The 20999-nt window shown below is 34.9% G+C and overlaps 1 protein-coding gene across 1 annotated transcript in view; it reads left to right on the top strand.

Annotated features, from left to right (window-relative positions):
- The first annotated feature begins 1828 nt into the window (after positions 1-1828).
- The window catches only part of pde4cb (phosphodiesterase 4C, cAMP-specific b), a 97458-nt gene continuing 78287 nt past the window's right edge, over positions 1829-20999 (top strand). The window contains 1 exon segment of the mRNA XM_051122713.1: positions 1829-1952. The gene's annotated coding sequence lies outside the window, so the exon portion shown is untranslated.

Raw genomic sequence — 20999 nt, 5'->3', positions numbered from 1 at the left:
TTATAATGGAAGAATGTTGTTTCACATCGTAATAATATTTTTCTGTATTTTTTATCAAATAAACACAGCCTTGATAAGCGTTAGAAATTATTTAAAATACATTAAAAATCTTACTAATTCCAAATTTTTGACCAGCAGTGTGTTTTACCTAATTACCTAATGACAATAAATTACAATATATATTATTTTTTAATGATGTTATATAATAATGCTTATACACTATCAAAGAGCAGCAATATTGTGAAATATTATTACAATTTAAAGTAACCGTCTTTAAAATAAAATGCTATTTATTCCTGTAATGGCAAAGCTTAGTTTTCATCAGCCATTACTTATTTATTTCTGATCAATTTAATGCATCCTTGCTGAATAAAAATATAAATTTCTTTAAAATTATTTCTTAATTATTATTATATAACATTATTAAATATCCTCCTGACATTAATTACCTTATTATTGTTGGAAGGAAATGATAAAGTGACTTATTTGTACTTTAATGATTCTTTTTTCTTTTATCAGGGCAAGGTAACTGAAGATGCACCATTTGCTCGCTACCCTCCAAAATAAATGCCAGTTTCTTAACTTGCTGCATATCTACACCTCTGATATTTAGCTTGCTGTTTGTTTTGGAATGAAATGTGCCTTTTGAACCTACAGACTTGATGTGCAATATCCAATGTATTAGTTAGGAAATACAATAATGCTGTATTTAATTTTTTTCCTTAAAGTGCCAAAACCAATGACAAAGTTTTCACAAACTTTCTATTAGTTGACAATAATCAACAAACAAGATTTTGTCATGATATTGCAGCTTCGCCCTCTGAGTTCTTTTTTTTTTATTTATAAGCTATTCACGTTATATTTAACCAACTATAACCAATAGTCAAATGAGGAAATCAAACTTTTACTGTCCTGCATTTTTTTCATTTACGAAAAACTAGTCTTCCCTAGTAAGGCTTTTTTGATTAAAGCTATCTTTTGATCACATCTACTAAATTAAAACATGTAATCTGAATGTACATAATAAGGATACAATTATGTCATGATTTGCACATGATTTGCACTTTCACTATTTATGAGAGAAATTTTCAGCTTGTCCTCCAGATGGCGACAAAATTGTTGTACAAAGATCCACTCCTTAATATTATTTGAGAACTGATGCTTCAGTAGCTTTCAGTGTATTTATTGACCAGGGATCAACTCAAATTAATTTAAAACTATTTTACAAATGTTTGTAAATAAATCTAAATTATACATTAAAATGCTGTACAATGGAAATACATTTTTGTTTGTTTTTTTAATGTTAGGGAAGTTGACTAATGATCTAAGCATTATAGCTAAAATTTAGCTCAATGCATAAGGTTCATCATTTATTTCTTTTATCTAGATTTTTTATTTTTGGTTTTCACCTTTTTGTATTTTTACAGATCACTTATGGCAGGGATGAGCAACTTTGGTCTTGGATGGCTGGTGTCCTGCAGAGTTTTTCTCCAACCCTAATCAAACCCACCTGCCTGTAACTATCTAGTGATCTTGAAGACATTGATTAGCTTCTTCAAGTGTGTTTGATTAGGGTTGGAGCTAAACTCTGCAGGACACCAGCCCTCCAGGACCGAAGTTGCCCATCCCTGATTTATAGTGTTAAAACTGAACGTACATAATTTCTGTGTAGTAACAACTGCAAAAAAATGGAAAAAATGTTTAAGCATACTATATCACACAGCTTGGCGCCTCATCAGATCTAGCCCTGCTGTGTAGGCCAGCATGCTCTCATTGTTTACATCAAGACTTTCCTACCATGTGACTGAATCGGCGTCATTAAAATCAGTGTGTGGTTCAGAGTTTGAAGTCTAAAACCTTTCACCTCAATATATAAGTTGAAGTATGTTAGCGCGACTGCAGAACAGACACACCTGCATGACGCTTCCCTGCTACTGCACAGGAATTCACAAGTAAGGTCTTTTCTTCTTTCTTTACATCTTCTATTGGTGCATTTACAGATGTTGTATTCGCAGATGCGTTCACTGCATATTTAACATGTTACAACAAAGTTTAGGGTCTTAGTGAAATATTTCACCTCAGTGGCTCAGTGACAGTTTCAGTTTATGATACTATTTAAAACTATTTGCCTAAATAGACTCAAGAGGCCACTTGTAAAACATTTTATATGTTTCCAAGGGTATATATATATATGACTTTTTTCTAGCTCATAATTCAACAAAATGTCTTATTTAATCTGTGAACACTGGTTTGGTTGTCTGAATTCGTACTGTATTAAGTAAAATAAGGTAAATGTAAAATTATTTAAAAGAAATGTGATACATATGTTGCAAGTTAAAACTTGTCATGTCTTTAAGAACTATCAGTTTCAGTTCGGTTGTCTTTCAAGAGTTGCTGTGTGCAAACAATATAAGTCTAATAAACCTAGAGCAGTCAATGATTGGCATGAATGTTTACTACATGCACAGGGAACACTGTGTAGTATACACTGTATACTATCTACTGTTGAAACAGCAGGCTTTATAAACCTTTATACAGTTTTATATGGTGGTAAACATGATACATTACCAGAGAAAAAAATATTGATCAGAGTTTGCTGTTCCTGAGCTCAGGATTCTCATGTATCTCTCATTTTAGTACACTGTAAAAAACAATTTGTTGAGTCAACTTAAAATAATTTGTAACCTGGCTGCCTTAAGATTTTAAGTTCAGTCAACTCAAAAAAAAGTTTATTCAACTTGAAATGTTACGTTATACTAAGTGACAACTTAGATATTTGAGTTGAATCAACTTAAAATTTTAGGGCACCTGGGTTACTTACCCATCTGTTAAGTTTAGCAAACACAAATATCTAAGTTGTTACTTAGTACAACTTAACATTTCAAGTTGAATAAACTTATTTTATTTTACTTATTTTTTGACTGAACTTAAAATTTTAAGGCAGCAGGGTAACAAATAATTTTAAGCTGACTCAACAAATTGTGTTTTTTATTTTTTACAGTGTATCAACAGCATGTCAGATGTTTCTCCTAAAATTCCTTAGGAGAAATAAAAGTAAACACAAATGAAACATGAGAAATATTTGAGACAAAAACAGTCAAAACTCTCTCTTTGTTATCTTGCTGCAATCTCTATCAAGATTCTATTATAGAAACATTTTATTGCTCAGAGGTTGTTCATTCAAAAATCGTAAGACTTAGTTATGATTCTCGTCTATTTCTCATTTTAGTATCAACAGTGTCTCAGATGTTTCTCTTAAAATTCCTTCGGAGAAATGAAAGTAGACACAACTGAGGTGTGAGAAAGTTCTGAGAGAAAAGAATCTGAAATGAGAATGAGCTGTGAGAAACATAGAAAATCTCTTTATTGTCTTGCTTAATCTCTTTCAAGACTCTATTATAAAAATGTTTTATTGCTCATAGGTTTCTCTTTTGTTTTTTTCTCAATTACATTGAGGTTTTTTACCTTTAATCATGAGAACAGTAGGAGCAGGAGAAGTGGAAAGGGAACAGGAGCAGGAAAGTACCTTTAGCTGGGACTCAAATTCATGCTGTCTGAGGTACAGCTGTGCCTTGATGTCAGTGTGCTGCCCACAGGGCTATTCGCTGTTCTAACAGAGGTGATTTTAAGCTCAGGATATAAGGGGTGATTCTCGTATATGTCATATTTCGGTATCAGCTTTGTCTTCAGATTTGTCTTAGGAAGGCTAAATTGTAAACTTTTACTAATTTTGTGAATCCTGAAACTATCATTTGAATAGCATTATACATTTCAGAATTACTAGTTATTAGTTTAAATTTATCTTCAGTGCCCAGTATTGTATATACAGCATATTTTCCAAACACACTAAAAAAGGGTTTATATTAGTGCAAGATGTTTGGTTTAAACTCAGTACTTTTTTTTAACAAACGTAACACTAGTGAAGCATTTCATAGGTGTTGCGTTACTTTTTTTTGCATTGAAAAGTTTGTTGCACTTGTCCCATTTTTGCATGCATGTAAATATAGGTCATGAATTCTTCTGTTAAATGATTGTACAAACTGAACAAAACACTGCCTACATGAAATGACTTCAGGTATGACAATGCATGTTTTGTGTTTGACTGAAATGGTGTGGGAAAATGACACTGAAGCTAACCAGTGGGAAGAAAAAAAATAAAATAAAAATAAAAGAGATCTCCTTAACACCCAAGATACTTCTGCTAGACAGAAATGAGGTTACTTTAACATCAGATGGAGACTTTTGCTTAAGTCTCATGCTTCTCAAACTTGTCTCCTGAGACAAAACTCTAACACTCTCACAATGGCTTTATGGCTAAAGTTTAAAGTCTCCTTTAAAGTTTAGAAGAAATCTCAACAGACAGCTCAGATTTTTTCTTGACTAGAGATTCTGAGGGTCTCACATTTGTGCACAAATTGTGCACCAAGCCACCAAGTCAAGTACTTTTAAGGCACTAAATGAAGTTTTTTAAAAAAAAAAAAAAAATGCATAATTCAGAGTTTAAGCCCATTAAAGGAGATTTTTCACTTCCAGAACAAAAATTTACTGATAATGTACTCACCCCCTTGTCATCCAAGATGTTCATGTCTGTCTTTCTTCAGTTGTAGAGAAATTATGCTTTTTAAGGAAAACATTTCAGCATTTTTCTCCAAATAATGGACAGCTATGGTGCCCTGAGTTTGAACTTTCAAAATGCAGTTTAAATGCGGATTCAAACGATCCCAAATGCGGTTGTAAGCGATTCCAGATGAGGAAGAAGGGTCTTATCTAGAGAAACTATAAATTATTTTTTATTTAAAAAAATATAATTTAAATACTTTTTAATTTCAAATGCTCGTCTTGTCTTGCTCTGCTTGAACTCTGTGTATTCTGACTCAAGACAATTAGGGCATGTTGAAAAACTCCAATCATATTTTCTCCTTCAACTTCAAAAATCATTTCAAAATCATCCTACATCACTGCAGAAGTACCGACCAAGTCTTTGCAAAGTGAACATGCAAAAAAGATCAAACACCCTTAACAAAAAAGGTAAAACGGCGATACAGGACGATTTTGAAGTTCAGGGAGAAAACAGGGAGTTTTTCGACATACCCATAAACTGTCATGAACCGGAACAAAAACAGAGTTCAGGCAGAGTAAGACAAGACAAGCTTTTGAGATTAAAAAGTATATAAATTGTATTATTTTTATGAAAATAACCGATCGTTTCACTCGATAAGACACATCTTCCTCGGCTGGGATCATTTACAACCATATTTGGGATCGTTTGAAGCCGCATTTAAACTGCATTTTGGAAGTTTAAACTCGGGGCACCATTGAAGTCCATTATATGGAGAAAAATGCTGAAATGTTTTCCTCAAAAAAAAAAATTCTTTACAACTGAAGAAAGAAAGACATGAGCATAATGGATGACAAGGGGGTGAGTAAATTATCTGTAAATTTTTGTTCTGGAAGTGGACTTCTTTAATAGATGTTTGACCCTCCTTGCGCATTCACTTTGTAAACACTGGGTCGGTACTTCTGCAGCAATGTAGGACGATTTTGAGATTGGAGGAGAAAATGAGATGGGATTTATTTGACATATCCTAACTATCTTGATATATGCAAAAATAAAGATAATGTTACTCTTAACTGTTGACAAATAATAAGATAATAGAGCCGTATAGTTTATGTGCATAGGATACATCATTTGTTGCTGGAAATACAAGTGTACCCAGTACCTTTATCAAAACTGACTTACAGAATTCTTACTACAGAAATGATCATCCTGGAGATTTCTTTGCTGAAAGGCACATTAAATGGCTTATGACTCAATCCTTGACTAATCTGATTATTAATACATATTATATGGTAGAACTGTTTGAGCTCATATTGAGACATTTGACTTGGTGCTTGTAAAGACAAATATAAGAGTCTTTAGTTTTAAATCTGAGCCCGGTATGTACTGTTACTGAAATCTCTCCTAAACTTTTGAGAAGACAAATGTGTGAGATCCAGTGTCTCTAGCTAAGGAGAAAGCTCTAAGCACACCGTGGAAAGTTATTGAAATCTTTTCTAAATTTGAATGAGACAAATGTGTGAGATTCAAAGTTTCTAGCACAGTGTGTGATGTGAATGAGATCTCTTCCAAAACTTTAAAGAAGACCATTGTGAGAGTGTTAGAGTTTTTGAAAAGCAGGAGACTTAAGCAAAAGTCTCCATTTGAATTTAAAGTAACCTCATTTCTGTCTAGAATAAATGTTAAAGAGATCTCACTTTTGATTTTTGTTAACATTTACCTGGCGATCCGTTAGCATTTCCATTTATTTTAATAATAGATGCTGTCATTCATCTTAATAGTCAATTGGCCAGCACCCGCTGCAAGATGCTCATAGGACCACAGAACATTTTGAGCCATTGATTACATTTTAAAATAGCCATGTATGATGACTTTAAGTCAAATAGCAACATGCAATAATATATGAGACGTTTAACAGTAATTTTCCTTTGGCTCCAAAAACAATTTTGGTGTCCAGAACTGAGCGCTTATGAACAGAGACTGCATGTATTTATGCTGTGTACAGTATAAACAGTAAAAAAAATGATTTGTACAAAAATGATTGTAAATACAACAAAGATTATTGGAGTGTGAAACAGTATTACAATAATACAAGAAAATTATACAATAATACAAGAAAATAATTTTTCAGTCCTTAGAAAGCAGCCCAACCCTGTTCCTGGAAATCTACTTTCCTGCAGAGTTTAGCTCCAACCCTGCTCAAACATACCTGTCTTTAATTATTAAGTGCTCCTTCAGATCCTAATCAGTTGGTTCAGGTATCTTTGTTAAGGGTTGGAGCTGAACTCTGCAGGAAGGTAGATCTCCAGGAACAGGGTTGAGCACCCCTGATATAGAGGGTATGCATGTGACATGGTATGCTCCGCCCACTGAATGGCAAAAAGACTGCGTGGCAGCATTGGTTTCAGTGTTACTTTGAAATTTCTTTGTAATTCTTTGTGAAATTTACTTGCATTTTATATGTGAAAGCTGTTTCAGAGTAAATACTACACCATTTGTTTTTGGTGTACTATATACTGAAGCAAGGATGATATTGAAGTAAGCTATTGTTAATGTAAATTGTCTTCATGCCACATCAAAATTACCATAATTATTACCATAAAAACCTTTAATGTCCTCGTTGAACTCGTACTTGCTACTTGTGAACTCTGAATTTTCTGAAAGTTTCGACTTGATTAGATATACTCAGTGACTTCAGCATTAAAATGTAGTTAAGTAGTCATCTTGTAATGTTTCTGTCTAATAACCTCTTTAATTGACTGTTTTCAGTGTCTTAAGACTAATCTGAAAACAAATATAAGACATAATACACACTGAAAAAAACTGGTGTACAATTCACTCAATTGCTAGTGAATTTCACAAACATTTCCAGAGAAATGCAAGTAACACATTGAATTAATCATGAAATTTTGAAGAAGAAAAACAGAAGTAGTATTTTCTGATAAAACATTTTATGTATATTAACTTCTTTTTTTTACAGTGCGGTTTAAAGGTAGCTGTAGTTTAATAACTACATAATAATGTCTAATGTAATGGATTTGCATAACCACTGTTGCTTGTTGTAGTATAGTTTTGTCTATTTATTACAGAAATAACACAATTCATTTTTGTTTTAAATCTGAATCCAACAACGTTAACTATTCTGTTCTGGTTGTCATTTAGCAATGCATCAATGACCTGTCGGTTGGGGTCAATGTATTTGCAGCAACCACACAAAAATGTCATTGTTACTCAAATAAAACAATTTGCAGTAAAGTCATGATATGATAAAAGTTCAGTATCGCCCGCAGTGTGTAAAACACGTAATTGTGCTTCACCATCAATTTGTCCAACAGAACTATAATCTTGAAGAGAATCAGTGGGGGGAAACAGCTTCAGAAGCACAATCACTCAGAATGACTGTATTCAGTCAAATTGCTCAGGCAGCAGTGACCTGAAACAACACTGAAGAGTTTGACTTCAAATTAAGGTTCAGACACAGCAGGCACACTTGTGTTCATGTAATAAACAGGCACAAAGTGCATAGAAATATGAGTCATACGCATTTGCCAATGAGAAAGAATACGTTAATGATCAATCAGCAGCAAAATCAGCATGTGTAGAGAAAATAACAATCATCGTGACACAGCCACTATGAAATAACACACATATGCCAGTTGAACTGAACGAGAGTATAGAGTATAAGTATTCTTAAGTTGTTTATCTGTATTTTGTTTCAGATAAGTCATTGAGATCTGGATGCATCATGGGTGCTTTAGACAGATTTTAATGCCTGAAAGCATTAAACCGCTCCTGAGAGATTTATAGATGTGCCATTTGGTCTTTCTAAAGGTTAGACTGTCCTTGAAATGGATTATGCTGAAATGTCATCATAAAATATCTCAATTTTTAAACGATTTAAAGATAATTTAGCGCTGTATGCTTGTGCAAGACGTTGTGCAAGATGTTGGCGCTGACCTGAATTTGCTAAGGTGTTTTGGGTGGTTTCTACAGCATTAGTTTGGTGTTCTGGGTTTCTAAGTTGTTGTGAATGGTTTGCTAGGGCTGTGCTGGGCTTTTTCCCTTGCAATTCAATTCAAGTACTCAATATAAAAAAACTGCAATTTGCCCGTGTCAAGTAACCGGCAAAATTCTGGAAGTGGTGCATTCCACATACGACAATCCATGAAATGCATTATTAGACTGTTTGCTAAGGCTGCATGACATATTAAACCTATTTTAAAAACATCATAATGCATAACGTTGTTTTGTATTCACAAATGCTACGATTAAGTTAATTAAATTTATGCACTTTGAAACACGCAGCGTTATTCTATGTGTTGATGTAATTTCAATTGAAAACAGGAAAACAGGGCGGGACATATCCAGCAGCCCCACCCCTTTTTTAAAATAGCCAATAGCGTTTTGTTTATACCACAGCTTGGGACAGAGCCGTTGCACTGGGTAAAGCCGCATTTAACAGCCACAATCTCATCCACATTGCATTATCTATATATATTATATCATTCTGTGTAGAATTCAAATGGTTCTGATATGTTTTGTGGTCTGCGCCAACTCGTGCAGATGATCCGTGCTACAGTGTCTCTGGACCGGAGCAGACTGTGTGTGCGTGCTACAGTGGAGCGTGTGAAACATTGCAAAACCAGACTTCATTTGCCCCAGTGGAATGCATTATTCCGTCTGAATCACTCCCTATCCCCTTTATAGTTTTCCATACAGAAAAAAAAAACAATTCTGTAAACAAGTGACCGATTTCAGCCGCAGCTTCAGCGTTTATTTATAGTGTAGAGGATGAGATGTATCAGATTCTAGAGAGCATTTGATTGGACAAAGTTTGCTGAGAAGCTGAAGTGTCATCACAATTGTTGATCCATATAGAGCAGGGGTGCCCAACCCTGTTCCTGGAAATCTACTTTCCTGCAAAGTTGAGCTCCAACCCTGCTCAAACATACCTGTCTGTAATTATCAAGTGCTCCTTCAGATCCTAATCAGTTGGTTCAGGTGTCTTTGTTAGGGGTTGGATCTGAACTCTGCAGGCAGGTAGATCTCCAGGAACAGGGTTGAGCACCCCTGATATAGAGGGTATGCATGTGACGTGGTATGCTCCGCCCACTGAATGGCAAAAAGACTGCATGGCAGCATTGATTTCAATGTGAATGCTGCGATAGAACACACACAACACCTCTAAAACCAGAGCTTTGCAACTGACTGTACAAAGACATTTGACAAGAAACCTGAGGTATATTTTACAGACTGCTGAAAGCTACTGAAAAGAGAAGCAAATGAATCGCCACAATTCAAAGAAACAAATGGTCTCCAGGCAGCCAAACAGATTTGCAATTATCATTTCATGTTAATATGTTGAATTGTGCAGTAAAATCATATCCTATATATTATAGTATATGGTATTGACAACTCACCAGCTAAATATTTACCAGCTAAATATTTACCATTTTAAATTCTGCATAACTGGATGTTTTTAAATAAGCACTGACAAAAACTATATACATTTTTCAACTGGATGATATATATAACATTGATATAAGTCATCGATTCCCGGCTGCATCAATATCTATTGACTAATGGATATTTGCTAAGTTGTTAGGAACGTTATATCAAGTTCAGCAACCTTTGGTTTAAACCGATTATCGTTTGTTTTACTCGCATTTTCGCACCTTCCCTATTAAATCCATTTACGCTGCAGGCTCTTTTGCCACTGAGGGAGCGTGTCCCGGCGGGAATGTGACGTCAATGCGGAAGTTAGAGACTGTAAGGTTTGAATGCTTATATCTTGTAAATGCGAATTTTGTCATTCTTTTGGAGCATACTAGCTTACAGATTACTTTAAGGCTAACATATTCATACTAAAAGCCAAAAAACTCTTTGATTTCATGGGAACTTTAATATGCTTTTATATGCGTTTAGGTTACATGCATCTCAGAGCGGCTTCGTTCACAGTAAGGGAGAACAGGGACGAACGTAACGTGGGACGAAAGTAACAAAGCTATTTTCTCAGAACCCGGACTTAATTTGCTTTCCAAGCTATGACAGCACATTTAGCACACAACCCTTGACAGAGCTGAGAAATATCATGTGATTTCATCATTGTTTCCCATGGTTAGTTCTGGAAAGCATTTTTCGAATACAATAAGTAAATTATGGAAATGGTACTTTTTTTCAAATTAGTTGTTTCTCGTTTCAGGTGTCACAGTAATGATCAATCTACATGTTATTTAGTACTGTAATACATCCTGAAGTTTGGATTTTCAGAGTTTTTCAGTGTAGAAGTAAATCGGATTTAAATGTCAGGAGTTACTGTCGGGACGAAGTAACTATTGCTACTTTTGTCCCCCTACAGTGACAACAAGTGTTTCTTTTGTCCCGCAGCATGCTAATTTGGTGACTTTCTGTGTCTTCCATCATTTATTAAAACATTCATTATAAATGTTTATGTTGTATTATACCAAAAGAATATGCCAAGAGTGAGGGTCAGAAAGACAGGCAGAGGTCTGATTCAGCTACATGTTCTTGAGAGGGCGTTTCTGGACATAAGCCTATCTGTCAGGAATATCAGTCTCGGAGTTGTTGCTACATTGCATTTACCTGAGTCATATTTAGGTTTTAGCCATACCTTAGCCTTTCCACCTCCACCTATGAATTTGCAGTGTTTCCAGATGTTTTTATGCACATTTTGAATTTATGCATACAAACAACTGGATGGAAACATGAACAGGCCTACTGTTAAATTATGTTGAGAATTTATATTATGCTAATTTAATTTAATTTTCATATGGTTCATTCTGTCAAAAAAAAGTTTTATTAAAATGAGCTGAATAAATAATTTAAACAAATTCAAGTTTGTGCACTCAGGTTTTGAAACATTTGATAAAACGTAAATTTAAAAGGAAAATGTAATAATTTTTGCAAAGATTAAGGACAAAATATGTGGATTTCAATTACAGTACATATCTTTAAATTATATGTTACATAATTTTCCACAGTTTTTTCGTACTGGAGAAATCTCCACTTCATACACCAAACTTTATTCTGGTGTATCACCAAATCTATATTCTTAAGATTTTTACAAAGGGTTTTCCTAAAAACATGGTGATTTTTGTTTTGTTTTTGTTTTTTTTCCAGCTGTTAACATAAATTTCTGATTTAGAGCATGATAAGAAGAGAAATCCAAAATCCCCTCTGTATAAACCTATGACGTGACAACAAAATGAAACTAAAATATTGAAACCGGCTTAATCCGGTGTCGAGATTGCTGTTTTGGAAATGTATGCAAGTAGTACATATTTAATTAGATAATGCATCTTTTGTATATTCAAATAGAATATTTCAGAATTCTTAATGCAATCAATCAACTAAGTATGGTGATATGTTTTGTTTTTTCCTGTTCACGTGGGGTGTCTGATTTTAGTAACTAAATATTCAATCACTGAAATCAGCTGATAGAAAAACTGAAAAAATGAATGATTAGAAAGGTTTCAATGGATTTAAAATAAACTTGCTTGACAAAAATCTAGCAAACCTGAAAGGGAAAATTTTATAAACCTTTTCTATAGGTTCTAAAGAAAAGTGCAAGAGAGTCCAGTGCAAACTAATTGCATATGGAAGTAACCTACATTCAAATAATGTTATGTTCATGTTTGTAACAGGTCAGATATCACGTGCGCAAAAAAGTCTAAAAAGACGTCAGTGAGACGTAAATCTGACCGCGGTCTACGCACTGGTGCTGATTAAAAAGTCTTGCGTATCTTGTAAGACTTATCAATCAGGCTCTAAAACTATTTTATAGCCCTTTGTCCCAAGAAGGAGAGAAAAATCATAAAACTACATGGTGGTGAGTAATTGATGACACAAAATTTGTATTTGAGTGAACTACTCCCAAGCGCATAATCTAACAGCTCAGATCACCTCCCAGTCGCATAAAGTAAAGATATGATTGATTAAGACATGACTAACATAATGTGACATATGAGATATTTTAGCGCCTTAGTGTAGATGAATGTATTTCTGTCCAACTCATTTCTCTCTTTCAGTAGGCCCTTGAAATGTTAGTTCAGGACTAGACAGAGATTTACGATGTAATGAAAGCGTTTCTTTAATTAAAGTGCTTTATACTGATCTGCCACAGAACTTATTAAATGTTTTTTTCTCGGTGCATCCAGCTATGAAGAAACTCATTGCTCAGATCTGAGCTGTGAAGAAACAGCAGATATGTTTGTCATCTGCCATATTTCAGCGTGTGTCTCTCAGTGGCGTTCTGCCATTTGAGCGGCTCTTGAAAGCCACCTGCTGTGTTCGTACGCATCTTTCATTGCATAAACACTCCACTGATTTAGACTAATTCAGATCATCTACAGCCCTTAAAACAATAAGTTTGTTTTATTGTTGATGAAACTGATAAACTTGTTGAACTTCAAGGTGAGAACTATTGCGATCAACCACTTTTTACGCAGGATGTATGTTAGACTGCGTCACTCAGCATCAAAGGAAATTTTTACAGCACCTTATGATAACACAGGGCTGAATCTAGTGAAAGAATCAAGGTTTAATAATTGAGAAGATGCAGATTTTTGTTTTTTTCTAAAGGGTAATTAAGCACATAGGTTATAGATTGTAGACTTATGTAATTTGATTGTTTATCATTACAAATCATAATTAGATTATTACTACTGAAAAAAGCAGCACCATAAATGTAGCCGATATGCAATTCACTGCAGTTTCCAGATTAATGTAACACCAACAGCAATAAAGCAGCAACAACCAACTACAAGTCTATAATAATTTCTTGAACATGTCTTTTTTTTGTAATAGGCCTTTATCATACTTCCGCGTTTCGAAAAGCGGACGTTTCAAATAGTAGCGTAAAAAAAAAACACTTCCGCTGCAGCCTTTATCAATGCCTGTGACCACAGCTTGAGATAGTTGTGATTTATTTATGTGCAATTCAGCACAGATTCGTCTTCTAAAAAACCCAAACTCAGTTTACAATCATAAATTGAATATTGTGAAACCAAGGAAGATTGCTTTAAGATATCACGACGTATACTTCGTGACTTAAAGGGGAGCGCGCAAGCCATACTGTATGTGATGACGCGTTTTAACGGTCATCATCATCATAAATCCTTTAAACTTTGTTATATTCTGATTTTTAAAAATATGTATGTGCATTTATAACACTATATTTTGTATTATACCACCTTTTCATCAAGTTACCATAAAACTAGTTAACGCTATGCGAGGGTGCTTCTAATGCTGTGTCTATGGGAGGGAGGGTAAATTTGGCATTGTTCTCTCTTCTGACTGCCGATTTCAGTCTCTCTCAATTTTTTTTCCTTTGAATGAAAGTCGTGAAAACACTATCGTGTAGTTTTTCTTTTGTTATTTGAGCAAATGGGAGTGCAAAAAATATATATTTGTGGTACTCTCACTTTCACTGCTATCGATTTTACCCATCTATGACGACTTCCGCTTTGAGAAACCCGGAAATGTGAGGTCCATTCATTTAATCTCATGACGGGCAACAGGGGCAGCGCTGACAACCGCGTCAATCAGCTAAAGTTAAAATGAGGGATGACATACATAGTAGGGTGTCAGCAAAAAATAAACATTTGCATATTGCCGTTTTTTCGAAAGTCCAACTAAATTAGTTTCATTTTCCTCACTAAACTGGCGTCTGTTCATTGACCATAATACAGGTGGAAATTCCTTTACGCTACTAATCGGAGCCGGATGTTACGACACGCGGACTGTGATAAAGGTGTATTAATATAATTGGTACAGGAAATTCTAAGTCGAAATCTGCTTGGTAAATAATAATGCACACATTCACGTTAAAATATGCACACATTAACTATTATTTATAAGCCAAATATCTCGAAAACACAACATGTGAAATTTGAGGAAAAAGTCACGCAGTTTGCATCACTGAATACATTTCTATTGCTGTCAAATTTCAAATGTTTCGCTACTTCAGTTTTACCTAGTATGGAAGGCAGATAAGGCCAAAAATCTTTTAATGGAACCCATGAAATTTGACTGCAATTTTAAATGTGTCTATTTTGTATGTGTAGACAAGCACATCGATTTTTGCCATGTTTTTTTAGTACCTGTAAAGACACATTTTTATTGTGTAATGTTTGAACATGTAATATTTTTTAAAGCAGACTTACCTGTAAATTCACCCACATATTAATCCTTTCTTAGTTCAATGTGACATTGTTTTACTGATATCCACTGTGCTAAAGTAAATTAATGTCACATTGTAAATTAGATGTAAATTAGAATTAGAAATTCTGTCATTAATTACTCACCCTCATGTTGTTCTAAGCCCGTTAGACCTTCATTCATCTTCGGAACACAGATTAAGCTATTTTTGATGAAATCTAAGAGCTTTCTGACCCTGCATAGACAGCAATAGTACTATTACATTCAAGGCCCAGAAAGGTAGTAAGGACATTGTTAAAATAGTGCATGTGACATCAGTGGTTCAACCGTAATGGTTCAAATGATTACAAAAATAATAAGCACTGATGTTACATGGACTATTTTAGCAATGTTCTTGCTTCCTTTCTGGGCCTTAAACGTGTCAGTTACCTTGCTGTGTATAAAGGGACAAAAAGTTATCTTAATTTGTGTTCTGAAGATGAACAAAGGTCTTACGTGTTTGGAATGACAGAATTTTTATTTTTGGGTGAAATAATTCTTTAATTTACATTTTGACATTAATTTACTTTAGCACAGTAGATATCGTTAAAGCAATGACAGAATGTTCATTTCTGGGTGAACTGTCCCTTTAAGACTTTGAGACCTGAGAAAGAACATTGAACTAAACAACTATAAAGGATTTACAAATCATGACATAAGACTGACGTCACACACAACATTATAACGTCTGATGTTTGCATAAGTGCACACCTTTGTTGTATAACAACACCCTTCATTAAAAAAACAGGTTTGTTTACATCTGATGTTCGTATACATGTACCAATGTAATTTTATTAGCTGTTGCTGTCACATTAAAGCAGATCGAAATTTCATACGCTCCTTTTAAATACTTTTGGCCCAGTCCACCTTCCATAACCTAGCTCTCATTCAGTGTTAAAATGGCGCTTTGTGCTGGAATTTGTGCTCTGGTCCTATGAATAGTAAACCCTGCCTACTTTAATTTAATTGGCCATTTCAATCATTTTGACATTGACGAGCACTGTTAGACCACTGAAGCACACTGGCCAAAATATGGAGCTGCATAATGGAGTGCAGCAGAGCTTCGCAAGAATTTCAAATGTCACTTTTATAAGTAGATGTGCTTGGTAACATTTCATTTCATTGCAAAGCAAGAACCAGTATAAACCATTGCCATAGTCCCGTTCATCTGCTTTGGTGCTTTATCACTGGACATTCCAATTGAAATTTGCATGAATAGCCAAAATATTATTTTGAAAAAAAAAAGGTCCCCACAGGCACCTTGAACTGACTGGCTGAACTGAACAAGAGGAAGTGCTGAATTTATCACATCATCTATTTTAAAAGAATCTATATAAAAACATCTGACAACAACACTCACAAGCCTTTTAATGAATTTTAAAGTGTTTCATATGTTACAACTGTCATTCTGTGTTTACAATGATTTAGTTTCTGTACTGTAAGTGTGGGTGAGCTGTAAAAGCAGTAACATATTCATACACACCCCAAATTAACACTCAAAGAAAATCACACTATTTTTGGAGGTGTAAAAAAGAGGATCTGTCGCTGAATAATCACTGAGGTGGGAAACATCAGCTGTTCAGTGTAGATTTTCACAAAACAGAATTGTAGGGAAGCGTAAGACATACTTTCTTGCGTATGGTTATTATTTGCACTTTGCAGCTCAACATTACGGCTGTACAATTTTTTATTTATTTTTTAATTAGAGATTAGTCATCTTTCTCTTTAGGTTTTAAGACAAGAAATAGCTTAGTTAACAATCCTACTTCATTACAGAAATAATTTAATAAGATTCATTTTTTCTTACTTTCTTGATGATGAATTTAATTTGGAATTGTGTTATTAGATCACTTATTCTTGAGATAAAACACGTCCCACTAATTTAGCTGTCATTAATTTTGGGAATTTTTAACATTTCTGTCATCTTATTAGCAGCAGCACCAAGAATAAAGAAAGAAACAAAAAAAGAGAGAGAGAGAAAGAAAGAAAGAAAGAAAGAAAGAAAGAAAGAAAGAAAGAAAGAAAGAAAGAAAGAAAGAAAGAAAGAAAGAAACCTTTAAAAATAAAAAAGACGCCTACTTAATACATTAGTGATATGCAAAATATGACAGTGGTGGCACAGTTCAATATAAGGAGCAGAAAATCAGTTTTAAACTGTCACATAGTCTCAATTCACTCATTAGTTGAATTAATATATGCTAGATTTTTTAATATTTACACTAAATATTTGATATTACAGATTTTTCTCTGATGATATTGGTCCTGCAGGGAAATAACTGCAGATAAAGAACCACTTAAAAATACTTGGTATAAACAAACGAGCATTATCATGCAGCTACTATGGGGTTACTGAGAACATGAGCTAATGAAGAAGAAAGAAAATAAAACAGTTACTTAATTAGGAGTTTGATTTAGTGCACAGATATTTTACACTGTCATACTGCTGATTGAGCTAATGAATCTATGGTTCGGGTGGATTTTCTTTGTGTTGTGATTCATGCAGTCGTGATGGAGACTGCTGCTTTGCTAGTGGCATTTAATGAAGAGAATTACTGCTAATGCCCTCAGGGCACGATACACACGTCGCATCACACACACATGCACGCACACACACAATCAGCATTCAACCGTGCTTCTCTATTGGGACAAAACAGGCTAGATAGATAGATAGATAGACAGATAGATAGATAGATAGATAGATAGATAGATAGACATCATATAAATATCCCAAGCAGTTCTTTACAATTTGAGGGACAAATGCATTCTTTTAATGGAAAATACGTATATTTAAATTGATAACAGTTTACAGTACTTGTAGATTTTTTTCTATAAATTATAAATGCTTTTGAAAGAAGTCTCTTATGCTCACCAAGATTACATTTATTCATGCAAATTAGAGTAAATTTGCCAATATTGTGAAAAAGTATTACAATTTAAAATAACTTGTCTGTTTTATTATGCTGTATTTTAAAATATAATTAGGGGCCAAGCACCAAAGGTTCTCAGGTTCCTTTCTATGGCAGCCCAAAGAACTAGCTCCAGGAAAGTTTTGACATTTGGACATAGAGGACAGTCTCAATATTAACCATAGCAAATCTGAAATCTATCCAGCGCCACCTATTGGACTCAAATTTCTGCTAATAACTTGAACCGCTAGAAGCAAAATTTCCTCTTATTCCTTGCCCCTTGTCGAGTGAAATGCACACCTGACACGAATCCTGTCCACAGAGGTCTCCTGTGCTTTATATTGACTCTTACACTACACAGACTGTTGCACTACACCCTGGACTACACTTCCCATGCACCACTTCACTGATTACGCACAGAGCTGCAACCAATCACACACAGTATAAATATAAGGTCCTAACTATCATTCAGGGCCAAGTACTGCATTGCATTTAACACTCTCCTAGTGTTAGCTACATTACAGAGCCTCTCCAGGTATTTTCCTAGTTTGCCTAGTCTAGTTTAGTCTTGTTTCCAGCCTGGTTATCCTAGTCTTAATCCTTGCCTGTTATCTCATCTTGTCTGTCAGCAGCCTGCCCTGGATTTTTTGCCTGTCTTGGATTAACCTTTTGTCTTGCCTTTTTGGACTCTGTTCGCCCCTCATTTGGACTGTTGTCTGTCAGTTTGGATTACGCCGCAGACTGACACTCGCCTGTCCCTCGCCTGTCCCTGGATTACTCTTTCATCTTGCCCTGTTTGTATCTGTTTGTGTTTATCTCTCAGTCAGCGATAGCAACATTACAGAGCGACTCCAAGTAGTTTCCTGAGTCTTGTCAAATTTTTGTAATATGTAAAATTTTTTGGGTCTAGATTTTTCACAATTTTGAATTTACTGAAAAGTCTACATTTTCAAACTTGCCCTAGGCGGTTTGTCTGCTTTTCACCAAAATTGTCTCAGACCATATTGAATGCTGGCCAAAAGTTACAAAAACCTTTTTGATATACTAAACTGTTTTTGTAAAGCATGTTTACAAATTTGACAAAATTCACACAAAAATGGACATGAGGCTATATCTCTGCAACACTTTAGCAGATTCAGACCAAACTTGGTACATGTTATACCAAGCATGACCTGAGGGCACATGAGAAGTTTCGGCACAGTGCGACTTACTGGTCAAAAGATATAAAAAATGTGATAATGGCATACCGAATCAAACAATACCAAATTTTCCTGTGTCAGACATTTTGAGCATGGACCATTTCGAATTTTGTATTAAAATGCTGTATTTTTCAAATGCTTTAGCGTATTGTTATGAATCTTTTAGAATCACTTATGGGAGAGTTATGAAATTTAGTACACAGATAGAGGACTGTCTTATCATCACCCATAGCAAATTTGGAGTCTCTAACTAAAACTGTCTGATGCTACCACAGGCCCAATTTGCACTCCTTTTTCTTCGTATAACTTTTGACCTGTAAGGTCTAAAAGCAAAATTATTTAATCCTCTGATTCCTTGGCTCACACTGAGTCTAATTCATCCCAAAAATTTATTTTTTATTGTCAAGATTTTTTTGCAATTTAGAATTTTTCAAAAAAATCTTCTTTTTTGAACTCGTCATAGATGGTTTGTCCAATCATCTTCAGAGCAAGTTGGCAAAAAGTATTCAAAAACTTTTTGATATACCAAACTGTTTTCATAAGCCATGCACATTAACGAATTTGACGAAGTTGCAAAAATGCAAAAATGGACATGAGGTTATATCTTTGTCAATGTTTTAGTGAATTCTGACCAAACTTGGTATGTTATAACAAGCATGATTCCAGTGCATACGAGTAGTTTCAGCACAGCGCCACCTAATGGTCAAAATATAAAATAATTGACATTTCTGCTTATAACTTCTGACCAGTTTGGTTTAGTTCAAAAACTGGTCATTAGACTCAGAACGGCATAGCAGAACTCGTTAGATTCGGAACGGCATATCAAATCAAATGATAACTAATTTTACCTACTGTATGTCAGCCTTTCTGGGTGTCAGGTATTTTGAGTTTGTAGTAAAATTTTCTATCAACAAATGTCTTTAACAACCCTGCTCCTAGAGAGCTACCATACTGCAGAGTTCAGCTTCAACCTTAAACAAACACACCTGAACCGGCTAATCAAGGTGTTCATGGTTGCTTAATTACAAACAGGTGAGTTGAAGCTGGGCTGGAACTTAAGTCTGCAGAAGGGCAGATCAACAGTAACAGGGTTGGAGAACCCTGGACATTGCTGAGTAATTAAAGATAACTCCTTAGCCCTCTTTATTTTACCTATGTTGTGCTTGGCCCCTTAATTGCTGCTTGCAGCTGTATTTTATCCCTGTGATGCAAAGCTGAATTTTCAGCAGCCATTACTTCAGTCTTCAGAGTCGCATGATTCTTCAGAAATCATTCTAATATGCTGTAATAATATTTCACATCAAATTTATTCAGCCTTAATGAACATGACACTTCTTTCAAAACATAAAAAAAAATTATAATTGCTCCAAACTTACCAGTAGTGTATATTAAATGGCTTTAAGGGTGCTAATGCAATATCACAACTCCAGAGGAAAAAAGGGGCATATTTCTGTTATCAAGTCCAAATAGTGTTATTGAGAATCTAATGACATGTAAAATGACATCAGAATCTAATGACACATAAAATTGTGGGACATTTTACTCCCATTAGCTTTGCAGATTTAGCATGTTAACACATTAAAGCGTCTCATGTTCTACATGTCCTTTAAATCATCTCTGTCTGTGGCGTATTTTTAGGCAGATGGGCGGCAGTAGTTGGTTGTATGCGTGAGCTGAGAAGGGCAGGATGCTGAAGGGAGACCAAGCAGCTGACACAAGCGTTCAATACCAACAGCCATCGATCTACATTCACTGTACTGTACATATTAGCAATCAGAGCAGGGAGAAAACTGACTGACAGTGCAATAAAGAGACTATTCTTCTATCGTTGGCTGTGAAAAATCAGTGTTGTTAATCAGCTGACCCACCACCATTCATCACAGTAGCAATCTTTAGATATTACAATGTCTGTTTGAGAGATTCCCTGTAGTTCAAAGACTGAGTCATTGTAGCTATCACAGATTCACAGCTTACATGAAGCAATTAACACACAAAGCCCACAGTTTGTCAGCTGACGTCCTACGGCGTCCTGCTTTTCATATTAGTCACCAATGCGGCTCCTGACTGTTTGTCAGATTCAAGGAAAAAAGCTGATTCCAACTCAGCTGGAGCATTAGA

Source organism: Labeo rohita, chromosome 11, assembly GCF_022985175.1.
Source record: "Labeo rohita strain BAU-BD-2019 chromosome 11, IGBB_LRoh.1.0, whole genome shotgun sequence".
Classification (NCBI taxonomy): domain Eukaryota; kingdom Metazoa; phylum Chordata; class Actinopteri; order Cypriniformes; family Cyprinidae; genus Labeo; species Labeo rohita.
This window is presented reverse-complemented; position numbering and strand designations above follow the sequence as displayed.